The sequence below is a fragment of the Hippocampus bargibanti genome, linkage group LG03 (assembly GCF_051943395.1).
Source record: "Hippocampus bargibanti isolate YZ-2025 linkage group LG03, ASM5194339v1, whole genome shotgun sequence".
Taxonomy (NCBI): domain Eukaryota; kingdom Metazoa; phylum Chordata; class Actinopteri; order Syngnathiformes; family Syngnathidae; genus Hippocampus; species Hippocampus bargibanti.
The window spans coordinates 21327852-21342503 of NC_142736.1; the positions used below are offsets into that span (position 1 = coordinate 21327852).

Below are 14652 nucleotides of genomic sequence, written 5' to 3' on the forward strand. Positions count from 1 at the left end.
ATTCCACAATCTATATAGTCAGTGGATACTACGCTTTAGAGATTCACATGTCCACTATTTAACAACATATTAAAAATATTTGACCTATTCATTGATAAAATGTTTTACTGCACTTTAGCTTGCTTTTGGGTTGAAATGACTGCTGCCGCTAATATGTTGGTGAATTAATTTTGCTCCATAATATTAGAAGTATCAACAGTATATTGCTGGGTTGTTATTTAATTCAATTTCTGAAGGTTAAAAAAGATGCACAGATTAACATTGAGAAAATAGTATCTAGTTATATAGATAAAAGCCTCAAGAATTATAAAAAGAAACATAGCAGTGTCTTTTCAGACACAACTATAAACCTTCGAACAGGTGCATTATCATGTTAACAAAGTTAACATCTTGTATTTAGAGTGTGGACCTAAATATTTTTGATCCCTCATTTCTGCATGAAATGATCATAAAGGACATTTCATATAAAACAAAAAAAGCATTTGAAAGCCTTAATGAGTGAATTATACAAAGCCACCATTAAAGTGTCAACTTTTAAATGACTCGCTATACAAAAGTCCACAATGATGACAGAGTTTCACCGCAGTTGTAACGGTGTGTGTGTTTACCTTGATCACTGGCTCGTAACGTGTTCATTTTGCGTAACTAAGGTGGCTGTCAATCATTTAAAGCATCAGTGGGGAAAGGTGAAAGTGAAGTCTTTGTATTTGTGGTCTCTGCGTTCACAAGGGAGCCGACAGAGAAATGCTAATGATATAGAGCGACATAAGTTGAGCTGGAGCACGGGGCGATATCGCAAATGTTTCTGGAAGTGGGAGGAGGACAAAGATGCAGAAACAGCTGGAGAAAGGAGTCACGGCAAGATGTTGATTTGAGCTGTGAAGCAACTCAGGCTGCATCAGTGCCAAAAGAACATTCGCTTTAACAGGATTGCATATTTGTGCTGAGCAATTCAATCTTTTGTCAACACTGCGGCTAGCGTTGACAAAAGATTTGGTTTTTAATCTGCGTTAGTGTATCGTTAGCCAAACAGCTCATTGACAAAGTCATTTTTAAACCCTTTTGGAAAACAATAAAAAAAATCCTAACAAGAAGATATTCAGTTTTTTCGATTTGACCCTTTGCAGATGACTGTGACCTGGATGACAAAGAGACAAGAAAAGATTTTTGGGGTGCAAACGCGTTGGTCATTTTTTGTTGCTATTGTGATCACAAGTTAAAAATAGCCAATGATTTATTAAGGTGATCTTACATTGTTATCTTAATAGCATTATTGTCAATATAATGTAAGGTAATGGTAAGAAAGCACAATTGTTGATGTAAAGTATTTGTTCAAGAATTTCACAAAACAAGAAAAAAAACCACCACAAATTTAACAAACAAGATGAATCCAGTGGTCTTGATTTAACATTTACAGATCACCATGACCCGAATGACCGAGAATCCACACAAAATGTGGAAAAACAACATTTTTACCACAATGGTATTTCTATTGATATTCTGACGCTAGAAACCAATTAGGGAATTCTGCTTTTTGGCTAACAACACCTTCACACTTTAGTCAATGAGTTTGTAAATTAGTTTTAGGGCAAACCTACCGAACTGATCACTTAGTCGTGAACTAGAGGTGGCAAAGTACTCCCGCTCTACTTAAGTTGAAGTACAGACTGTTGTATTTCCAAAGTAGAATTGTGAAGAGGAAGTAAGAACAGAAAAACATGTTAGAGGAAAAAAAACATGTTATATGTCACATGAAGCACTCGCTAGCGTTGTTCTCGTGTGTTTTGTTGACATGTTGAAACGATTAACAAGAATGCTAAATTAACTGATGTTAACTGAAAAATCAAATACCTAAAACATACCGTACTTCATTCAGTGTACAACAGTGTTAAGTATCACTCATTGAGAAGACACTTAGCCTACACGTTCATAAAAAACACACACACGCACACACACACACACACACACACACACACACACGCACGCACGCACGCACGCACGCACGCACGCACGCACGCACACACACACACACACACACACACACACACACACACACACACACACACACACACACACACACACACAAGATGTTATATCATTAGCCTACTAGCATTGTTGCTTATTTTTGGAAAACAAGTCCAGTTGCTCTGTTTGATTCAACTGATTAGCTGGCGGGGCACTCCATCACGCTCAGTACCCCCCAATCCCGCAACCTTCTCACACACTCACACCGCTCAATCCAATGAAGTTCTCCACCATGGTTGACTTAACGCTCTTATTTATGTGTTTTTCCACATTGTGTCTTCTTCTGAATAAGGAGGGAAAAAATTGAAAAATGACCATTTGTTCTCTAATCTACGGACAAGGAGTATCTAAGTAAAGTACAGATACCTGACAGTTTCACTAAATTACAGCATGGAAGTAGATGGATTTGTACTTTGCACTTCGTTAGTTCTCATTGCGGAACTTTTTTTTTTACGATTGTGAGATTAAAGGGCATTGTTAGATGATAGTGCGGTATAAGTCTATTCAGATCCATAATTGCTTTCTTAACACATAACTCAGTTCCACAAGTGCAAAGGTCATATCGCCGCTGCACTTCAAGGAGGATGTTTTGTGTGTGTGCGTGTGTGCGCGTGTGTGTAGGCCCTGAGCCACTCATTGTTTCCCTCGTACAGGAGGAAATGTTTGGGAGCGACTTGGTGAATTAACCTCAAGGAATTTGGATCATCCAGTCCCGGATGGTTTGGTGGACACAGGGGGCACAAGGGTCCTGATTTATGGGCACCCCTGGCGTGGGCTCTCCTGTTGTCCATCCCGCTGACTAGGGGAGCGGGAGGGGGGGGGGGGGGTCTCAGTGTTGTGGCTCACCGGTCAGCGATGCAGCCATGATGACCCCTTCACAGATTGCTCTCGGCAGCCCGAAATATATGGCTCATTTTAGAATTGGAGGACAATTTGTGCACAGATATGTTTGCAATGAATAGACAAACAACTAAATACATACACAAATAAATACATACACACATAAATAGATAAATAAACAGATAAATACATAAATAAACAAATAAGCCATTTTTTCCAGTCATATTTTCAAGAAAAGTAGCAAACAAATAATATAAATGACCCATCCAGCTCAGTCGCAGCAATACACCTTTTTTTTGCTGAGATCTTCTATTTATCATATCATTTTGCTGTGTTTGGCACAGCACCGGTACAGATACCCAGGCTTCTAAAAAACACACAATCACGATATTGCTGAATAAATCTTCACTTATTAATAAAAAAAGGTTTAATTATCCGTCACTCTCCAATTACATTAACAGGTTTGCAAATTAACACCAGTGTTAAAGTCTTTGTTCAAGAGGACATGCTTGCTGTTAGGTGCTCTGCTAACATTTCACACCAATAATAAAAAAAAGGTTTTAATTAATTTAATTAAATACATTTTTATGAATTATTTTTTTTTCAGATAAACGGAATGGAGTTAGTTTATGGTTGAAAATGAAGAAAATAGCTGAAAATGACACACTGTGCTATAATGTGCTTGATGATGTCATATTCTGCAGTTAACTTTTTTGTCCTCTAAATGGATAAAAAAGTTTTTAGAAAAGGTTCAAAGGCATAACCTCAGAGCATAGTTCCAGCTCAAGAAAATGTATGCATAATAAAAAAAATATCTTTTCAACAGCTACAAGGACGTCCCTAACAAAATCACTCGAAAAATGCACCATTTTTATGTGCACAAAGAAAAAAAAAAGCCCTTTTAAGGGTTGCTAAAGAAAGCAATATTCAAGAATTACTTTTAATAAGGCGAGTTACATTTTGTCTTAGGACAACTCGCTTTAAACAGCAAATGAAGTGCATGCTTGAGTATTTTTTTGCACAAAACATCTTGTAATTCTGCAATGAGCCAAATGACATCGAGATCATCGAGATGTTACGTTTGGTGTCACAGTCATTGCCTCGCCCAGTCGTTGCACAAACAATGCAGCGCAATCCATCAATGACACCTGAGTGACCCTGGAAATATCTCACATCAACCTGATATACAGTATCGTGTTCGATGATAAAGGCTGGTTTAAGGGCATTGAGGTTTGCTCCTTGTCCTTTTCACCCAGTCGCCAACTCTGCTCTCAGAAGAAATCCAGGTTATTATAAGGAAAAAAATAAAAAAATATGTGTGTACACACACACACACACACACACACACACACACACACACACACACACACACACACACACACACACACACACACACACACACACACACACACACACACACACACACACACACACACAAGATGTTATATCATTAGCCTACTAGCATTGTTGCTTATTTTTGGAAAACAAGTCCAGTTGCTCTGTTTGATTCAACTGATTAGTGTGTGTGTGTGTGTGTTTGTGTGTGTGTGTGTGTGTGTGTGTGTGTGTGTGTGTGTGTGTGTGTGTGTGTGTGTGTGTGTGTGTGTGTGTGTAATGAAAAGGTTGTTTGGGTTAATGGAGCAGTTTAATTTGGCCCTTGGTGTGAGTGTGAGTGTGAGTGCGGAAGGTTGGCCGTCTGTGTGCCCTACAATTGGCTGACAATGAGTTCAGGATGTCCCCGGCCAACTGTCTGAATACAGCTGGAACAGGCTTCGATTTTTTTCACAAGGATGGATGGATGGATGGACGGAGACATTCTTTTTGTGTCCCTGTGTCCCCCCCACGTTTCCATAGCACAAAGGCTCCAACAACTGGCTTACAAGATGCAAACAGTTTAAAGGTTGGCGAGACTACGACGGAAGCCATAAATAAAGGGAGCCATGATAGATGACACTGATGCTTTTTGCTGGCAAAAGAAGGGAGGGGAGACGCTCGTTGGAGGGATAATTAAGGAATGCAGAGGGAATGTTTATTGTCTTTGGGTGATCTTTTTTTTCCCCCTTTTGGTAGAGTTGTCAAAGGGGTACAATTTGTAGATAAAGAAATGTCAGTAGCTCTCAAAGCAGGGTTTAAGTTGCACATGGGCACTCTAGTAAAAAGAATCACTGAATTAAATCCAATTTGAATTTAATTTACAATATTTAAAGGACAACCGACGTCTCCGGACAAGTTGTGTCCATAATTTGTAAAATGGCTTCGAATGACTTCTACTGAGCGTATTTTAATAAGATTCCACCGCATATACCTATATTTTACGTTTTAAGACTCGCACTGAATATTCAGGAAGTCTTGTTCTTGAGTTGGTGACGAGTCCGTACGTGACGTCACTAAAGGAACGCCCCTGAGCGAAAAAAAAAAGACGCATTGTAGCGGTCCTTCCATCACGTCAGTGTATTTTGCTGTACTTGTTTGGTCTGGGGACCTCGTGTTGCACCCAAAAGCTGCCAGAAAAGGGCGGCCAAGCTCCATATAAGGAATTTATCAGCCTGTGGAAACGGAGGTGGCCACAGGAGGTCGCCATTTTGTGCCTCTTTTTCGTTGAGACATTTCCCCTCAATGTTGCCTTATAATGGCACGGAATAAAGTATTTAATCGATTGCAAACATCTATGCTTTCCTCTTCAGAACTATCTGAATTATATTCATAACTGGATGTGTAACAAGAAAGCATATTCTCCGAATCTGAAGCCATTGTTTGGATTCTCCAGCAATGCAAGACGTCTTGGCGTGACGTCACGAACTGGGGGCGGGACTTTCTGAAAATGCCCAATTCGCAGCTCATTTTTTTTACAGATTTTGGACACTTTAAGTCATTTCTATTGATGCATTGCATTTGAATAAAAATATCATACTGCGTGTTTTGGGCATTTTAGATGCTATAAAACGTTTTTCTGATGTCAGTTAAGAAACAAAAAAGTGACGTCGGTTGTCCTTTAAAAGATGTCAGAATGAAACTTAGGAAAGTCATGTATATGCCTTTTTGAAATGCAGTACTCAACATTATTGTAACTTTTCAAGAACATTTTTAAACATAGTTCACTTTTGCATATAAATATTTGAGTCCCCCCACACAACTGGGAAAAACACAAATACTGAACTGTATGTTAGTGCTTGATTGGATTTTGTGTTTTAAAATGCATGCAGTATCAAAAAATACTAATAATAATTCAGTGATTCATTCTGACACCACAGGAGGGAGCATGCATACAACACTTTTCGAATCATTTACATCGGCAAGTACTGTGTTCGGCTTATGATCTTTTTCATCGAACCATTTCACTGCACAACAGCAGATTTCAATCAGATATGTCGTTAAGTGTTCCCACATATTTTTGATCCTGATTACAAAAATGCCTCCACATTTTTTTCCCTAGCACATCCGAATTCCAAGTGATTTTGAACCCAACCCAAGCTTCATTTATTTAATATTCCTTAATCTGTTACTACATTGCCTGCGATCCTTGTAAGGATAAAGCAGATCAGAAAATGAATGAATGAATGAATGAATGAATGAATGAATGAATGAATGAATCACTCCATTACATATGGTATTATTGTAATATTATTATTCATGAAAACATATTCACTGAGCATTGTTATATAAATACCGTATTTTCCAGTGTATAAGGCACACCCAAAAGCCTTGATTTTGTTCAAAAGATTACTCTGCGTCTCATACGCAGGTGCGTCTTATATGTGAAGTAATATTGAGCAACAACAGGTCTCACAACTACTGTCAGCAGCCATTCCTCCTCCCGGCCCAGCATCTACTGTCGCGCCTTATAATGTGGTGTGCTTTATATTTGGAAAACGTTTATATATTATATTGGGATATTTTATTCATTAATTGATGGTGCGCCTGATACACTGGAAATGCGGTAGTCTTTTTTTCATTTTGTAAATTCGAGCATACGTTCTTATTCAGAATGTTCAGAATTTCACAAGGGCTTAAAAAAACATAATGCTTTTTCGGAATGAAACCTTATTCTCTTGTTTGATAACTCTGTTAGAATGTTGTCATTACGGTGTTACTCGGAGAGGTAAATCACTGCCCTCCCGCACTCCCACCAAAAGTTTGACAACTGGTCTATATGCTGTACTAGCATCCACCCATGCATTTTCTAATCCTCACGGGGGTCATAGGTGTGCTGGAGTTTGTCCCAACTGTCATTGTGCAATAGGCGGTGTGCACTCTGAAGTTGCAATCCCATGCAATAACAAAATAATAACACTATTATTATTATTATTATTATTATTATTATTCAGAATCATCTTTATTATCTTTATTATCATTATCATTATTATTATATTTTTATTATTGTTGAAAAATGCTGTTATAATATTACAATTAAAACAGGATAATCTGTAATTATTACAAGTGATTCATATTTTGGAGTCGAAACTATTTTTTATAATGACAAAAAATATTGTTCATCAAAACTACTTGAAGAGATTAGGATGGGCCAGTTTCAGGACACAAACGCAATTTGTGTGGAATCATCCAGGTGCACACTGCTGACAAATGGGCAGTTAAATGTGTGTTTTCAATGTGATTGTAATGTGGCCTCAAGAATAGCGCCCCATTACGTGAGTGCACCTTAATTCACGATAGGAAACTGCGCCGCACAACTTGGCTGCCCAAGCCGAGTGTGTGTTTGTACACGGATACACACTCACTTTGGATGAAGAAAGGGCTCCATCAATCTGTCACTGATTGAGATAGTACAGGCGGTGGGAGGGGGAGGTTGCGGGAGGGTTTCCATGATGCTCGGTGCTGTCCACCAGTGTGTAAATTATGAATCCGCTTCACCGTGTGGGTGCGTGGCCCTGCTTTGCCAGAGCCTGACCTGTAGTTCTGGACTTTTTCACTTCAAAACCACCATCTTACTACCATCAAGATCAAACACAGAGCAAGTTAGGGGATACTGTGCAACTCAATGATTTATCACATGGAGCACAGCGAGAATCCCCCTCTTTGCTCCCACCCCAAAGTCTCTCTTCCCTCCACTTGCCTTACACAATCTCCTGTTCACACACAACACGCACACACACGCCCAGATGGCCACATCTCAAGCCTAAAGCACGTCTCCTTGATTGTGACGGTTTAAGTGCCCAGCGTCATTTAGATGTCCATTGGTGTGAAATGCCCACTTTGTGCAGCCAGTGTAAATTTTAGTCGAAGCGCACACATGTCAACATGACATCTCGGCTCCCTTAATCACGTCTGAGGGGAAGGCCAGTGACATGGAGGCTGCTCCGTTCACTTCTTAGGAGAGCGCGCTTCTGCGGGCGTCCTGACAGGGAACGTGTAAATCCTGGAGGTGTGCTTAGGAAAAACACTGGGCTTCATAAATCTACTGGAATCGGTTCCTTCCCCCCGACGAACACGAGACACAAGCTCTTTTCAAGATGTTTATTTGTCTGTTGAAAAGCATCACGTCTTCAACATGAAATGATTGCTTTCACCCCCCCCCCCCTTCCACTCCACCCACAGATCCTATGTGTAGAACAACATCTTTAAATACATATCTTTGACCTGAGCTTTCAAGAATGATTTAGAGGCATCAAAACCCCCATGCGAAAAATACACAGTAGTTGATGGTCGAGTTGAAAAATGAATCAAAAGCACTTTTCCAATCGCAAAGGCAAGTTTTGGGTGATGGTCGGGGGGTGCTTCATTTTTGACTTTCATTTACCAAGCCCGGTTAAATACAGAGGGGTGGGTCAGGAAGGGCATCCGACGTAAAAGCTTGGCCAAAACAAACATGCGGATCAAACCTCTAAACATGGAGGACACTGATTTGCTGTGGCGACCCCTTGAAGGGAAAAGCCGAAAGGAAAAGAAGATTTACTTTTTAATATTCTCATATTTTATTTATTATTTGACAATTCATCAAGTGTCTCTGTAAGTACAATTGTTTTAATGCCATATTGTGGTAGAAAATTGTGAAGTTGATGTAGCAAACGCTTAAAAGAACTGAAGTGTCAGTCAGTGGTAGTTCAAATTGTCTTTCATAATAATTTGTGGTTTATTTGCCATTATTTTACCAAAAGCCTAAACCTATAAGACAAAAACATTTATGTTGAATGAATCTTGTTTTTTTTTTTCATAGCAGCAATGTTGTTATTTACATTTAGCTTTAAAGTAAACGTAAAATGAAGAAAATAACATGACATACTTCATGCTTTATTGTATTCATTGCCTACGTGTGATGGGAAATGCCACAGATGTGCGAATGAATACCATTTACCACCCCATCCCCTTTCAAATTGCTGCTGTGGACTGCAAATTTCCCTATTGTGGGATGAATAATGGTTTTCTGATTCTGATCTGTGTGGTGGTGTTATCACAATGCAAGCGAGGGCTATTTGAACACAAATAATGCAGCAACGCAACCAGATAACCTAACAATTTTCACTGGCATATGTCCTTTCTCCTCTGCAAAGAGCAAATTATATGACTGCATTTTACGAAAGTTTACAGTAGTTGTGAAACTCTTCATTTGTACTTTATTGCCTTGATTATATTGACTGAATTACACTGCCCCCATGTGGCCAAGTCACGTGGATCAACGTCACATCCGTTCAACTGCTCTTGATCGAGTTGGCTGACAAACAAGGCCAGTTGCCTCTACTTTTTGGATAATTGTGACTGGGAATATACAAAGACATCAGATAAAATCTGCAGATGCAAGCTTTTCTATCGGAAGACTTTTGACATGTGTGTCAAATGTGTTTTCTTCCACCAAGCTGGAACTATACGGATGGACAGACACACAGGCAGACAGACAGAGATTCTAGACAAAGGCGCCCAGTTGGTGACAGCGGGTTTGTTTTTTTGCCAAAGCTCCCAACACCGGGTGGCATCGTCTGCAGGGTCAAACGCGGCGGCGGAACACGCTCGCTTGTCATGGCAATAATTATAAGCAACTTATCCACTAAACAGGGAGGAAATGGAGGTCACGTGACCGATGAGGATATGAAACTTCCTGCGCAGACGACTATCGCAGGTGCTCGAGTGTAAGACTGTGGAATCTTGGCGTGTTGTGTGTAAACGCAGAAGTTTGCACGCTTTGACTTCCGTTACCTCCACTTCAGTGTGTCCATTTAAAAACATAAGATAAAAAAAGTGTGTACCGCTGCATATTTTCTTTTCTGCTCCGAGCTGCCGTGCTTTTGCAGCTAAACAGATGTTTCGCTGGCTGCTACAGCTTATTTTCACTTTCCTTAATTCTGCCCATTGCCGCCCACTCATAAAAAAAAATTCTCCCACACGCACACACACAACGCCTGGTTAATATTAAATACGTGAACACGCTCAGAAGTGATTTCTCAATTTGAATGACGTAATTGAAGCACAGAACATGCCAAAATACTTTTCAACACGATTGTAGATGTTTTCAAAAAATATTTGTTCCCAATGGTGACTGAAAGCCTTTGGAGGGATGCGAGGGAATTTTCTAATTGTTTGTAGTGTTACCCTTCTAGACAATAACGCAAAAAAATTACCTATATTAATATTTACTCCAACAACTAATTTAAATTGTTGGCATTGTTCATCATTTATCAGTATTAGAAGAGGTAGTATCCAAAGTAAGGACTGGCGGGGTCATTCACAGCCCATATGTGTGAATGTGTGTGTGTGTGTGTGTGTGTGTGTGTGTGTGTGTGTGTGTGTGTGTGTGTGTGTGTGTGTGTGTGTGTGTGTGTGCGTTGTGTGTGTGTGTGTGTGTGCGGGGTAGCGGGGGGTGTTTCAGGTACTCCAAAATTGTGCTGAATGCCAAAGAGTTTAATGAGTTTAATAAAATTGTGATTAATGAACAAAGAGTCACCAACATGGTTTCCCCTGGCACCAGCTAGCCTCCAACAACCACATTTCAATGGTTTTAAACACTTGCAGAATTGCCCCAAAATGGGTCGCTCAAGTTTTGCATGTATTTCGAATGCATAATTTGCCTCTAAGTATGCCTGCCTGAGTTGTATTAATTGATGAAGGTGCACAATACTCAGTCTATTAGAGTATGGGCCATGGATTTCATTGCTCGGCCTGTAGTAGTGCTACGTCTGAATCAATCCAGCCTGAAAAAAGTGTGCTGCGATTTACTACAAGTCCACTAGTGGATACCATTAGCCAGGAAATAAATAACCAATCTTTTGTCTCGAAAAGTCCATCTTGAAAATGGCGTTAACACTAAATCTGACACCAAATCCATTTCCTCTCCTCCATTACCCATTGTGGGTTGACCAAACTGCTATTAAATACACACAATATGTTTTTTTTATTCAGCTCTCTACTTATACAGTACAGTATGCTTGCGCTCGCCAGTATGCTCTTGTCATTAGCGGCTTGTGAGCAGAGCAGTTTCGCAATCTATGATTGACCAATGACTAGCCATATCATAGTTTGCGAAAACTCCGACGTTGGCAACTCGAAATCTGATTGGTTAGAGCAACAATTTGATCGACACATTTGATGTGACAGGGCCCACAGAACTGATTGTGAAGGCGTAGATTTCTGACCCTGGTAACAAATGATGGCTGAAATGCTAAAATACAAAAACACACATCTGGAAGCAGCGCAGCAGGAGAAAAGTAATGAAATGAACCTGAAGGACAATTTGGAATTATTTAATCACAGTTCATGGACAAAATATAATTAACATCAGTCCGTGATTGAGATATTTTTAGGCCAGCAGAGAAGGCTTTGCGGGCCTTGACGGTCTGCCACTGTTCCATTATAATATAATTCAACTGGTGGGGGGGGGGTCCCTGACAAATGATGTACTGTAGTTTGATTCTCATGACATGTAACTCAAGTTTGTATGTAGTTTGAAGACACCTATGACCTCTATCCCAAGCTTATGCTCACACGTGCAATTAAGGCCCAGAAATTACAGTAAACAGTTGCATCAAAAGCACTTAAGAGGCCATAAATATTAAACAATGACATGAAAAAACATGAGAAAAAAAACCTTCTAACTTCACTTTCTTACTGGAAGGAGGGATAAAAAAGGTTGTTGCTTAAGATGTCAGCCAATGTATTTTCGAGATGTAGTTGACTAAACAGTTGGTTTCAAGGAACAGCCCCACTAAGTTAAGACAACAGGGGCGACTGGTCGTATGCAAGATTTTCAAAGGTTTTAATGGTCGTATGTGAAGGGAAACCGAGTGTGAGAATTGTTTTTCCCCGAAGATGAGGGCATCATGTGAATGCGCGGTGGCAACTCGGCAAGGGATGGGAAAGAAAACACAATTTGTCATTTGAAAATGTGCGCCCTTGCTCTTGTTTTCTCACTCTTGCGCTCTTTGCCCTTCTTCCAAATGATCCTAAAAGCAATTTTCGGAAACCTCGAGAGTTGATTTACTCGCCGGCCCTGTCATCTCAATCAAGCCCTTCAATGGAAGCAGACAAAAGTCTTAACGTCCGTCCGAGGCCGAGGAAGGGCCGAGCCAAACGTGTCCTTTTCTTAGCGTGATTTAGATGGCGGCCCGCTCCGCTCCTCTCGCGCTTCTCCTTTTTAGCAGCGCCTTGTGAGAGGGGTTACGCCACGCACAAAGCTACCCACCGTCTGCATTCTTGCCGGGACTGTTCAGGCTGTCAGGGGGGTTTGGCTGATTTAGGACTCCCCACTTCAGTGGAGCCTATAAATTCAAAAACTAATTCAGTGCTCTCCGGGACTTTGTGTTTTTGTAGCTGGCCCCGCTGCTACTTATCGTTCCTGACAATTTTATGAAGTGCTCTTAATGAGCGGCAGATTAAAGGTGGCCTCTGATGGAAGGCGCCTGAGAATACTTGACTGGTTGAGACAAGCCTCGCTGGCCTGTGTGCCAGGGTCACCGGCACAAAGGCGCCCGAAGGAGAATGGTCCCATAATGGTACGCACTGATACTCAACACCTCTGTTGTCTGCATGACACTTACAGAAACAAGAGGAAGTCGTGCCTTTAAACTATTAAGACTTCCTAGCATGTTACAGAGTAAACGCTCGTATATCGTGCTGGTTCCACTCCTGATGGCCAAAAAGTTTTTTTCCTCATATAACAATTTACTGTGATTGTGACATTAGCATTCTGACTTACCTTCTGAGTGACATTGCTGCTGTCGGACAGCAACGACACCATCGGGCCTGTTCCGGAAGTCGACTCCCCTACCCTTTAATACAATCCTTCCTCATCTTCTGCGGAAAATGTCACCAGGCCAGGGCACAATAACAAGGTGTTTCCCCTCAAACAGAGGAAAAGACAGAACATATGAATATAAATGTAATTCTATATTTCCTAATCCATATCATCACATGACTACAAAAGTATGGCTGACGTTAAGTCTCAAGCGAGAAATTTTAAAGCATCTTTGCATCGTATGCAAACTAAAGAATTATGTGTAAAACAAACGTTTTTCTTTGTGTAAAGTTTGGTGCGGAGTAACCTATGGTAAAGGTGGGTTAAAGGTTGCACCACGATTATTTTAGTAACCATTTTCAGGTCATTTTTCTCATTGATGTCCCCGACGAGTAAATATTTGCATTTGTAAAGGTCCACCAGTTATTATACTTCTCTCACGTGCTTATCTGTCCACCCTGAAGCCATTGGAGTTAGTAATCAGTACGCTTGTAGCACTAAGACCTGGCACAGTATGCTGAGGTCTCTAGTGACAACATGCATGACTGGGACAAACTTGGTTTGTTTTTGCAAGTATTTCTGTAAAATTCTGAATGCTGGTCTTCAAGGTTCTACTACACTTTATTGTAGTGTTACAGGGAACACTCGTGTCGAGTCAGAAACTCGAGTGGTGCTATCGTGTTTGTTCTGAGTCAGTTCACTTCAGTTTTTCCCAAGGAGAAAAGGAAGAGTGTATACACAGAAGGCCTGGTGCCAGCAGATCTTCTCCTTGCACTCTATCTATCAGAGACTGACAGCTTTTAAAAACAGTCTACCTAATTGGTCTAAAGATGTCCAACAAGACTGTTTTTTTTCCATATCGTCGTTTTTTTATTTCAAGGTACTGAGCGTGGAACTGGGATAGCTTCTTGGGATTTGTTTTTGGTGATGACCATAAAGATTGCGTATCATATAGCGTGTACAAAATCTAAGGCGGTTGTTTAACGCAAGACTTGATTTAACGCATCACAGAAACCAAGTGTGGCACGTGTTTTATGATCTCGTAAACTAACCGTGATGTTGTGAAATGTGTGCTTGAGGGAGGGGGACGGTGGATGGGTGTCTGGTGTCTGATAGGGATTTATCCGACCCCTCCACAGCCTCTTCATCCCCCATTCTCCACTCCCCCATCCCATCCCCTTTGTCTGGGTGGTGGAGTACTCCCAAGAGAGCCATAGTGGTCATGTAGGAACCCACAGACAACATTTCCAGAGATTCTCCCACATCTTTTACACAAGAGTTGGGATGTGCAAAATAATGCTACATGCCACAGCCAACATGCTGCCATCAATACGTCACTTGTAATGCATAACACTCACATACTATGACGACAGCTAAGATTAGTGGATAGAGTCTTACATATCAATAAGAAGTTTTTCTTTGGTGGATTGCAGTCATCGTCTTCTCTTTTACATGGCGTGCCCCAAAGGTCCATTCTGGGACCATTTTATTTTCCTATGGACCTGCTTTCCCCCTGTTTAAAAGTGCAGTATCTCATTTCATTTTTATGCATATCATTCTAATTTACCTCACACTTGAGGAAAATGACCCTGGCACTTGTTCTCAGCAAT

At 40.6% G+C, this 14652-nt stretch overlaps 1 protein-coding gene across 1 annotated transcript in view; it reads left to right on the forward strand.

Annotated features, from left to right (window-relative positions):
• Nucleotides 1-14652, forward strand: part of aldh1a2 (aldehyde dehydrogenase 1 family, member A2) — a 30665-nt gene that overhangs the window by 493 nt on the left and 15520 nt on the right. The window lies entirely within an intron of this gene.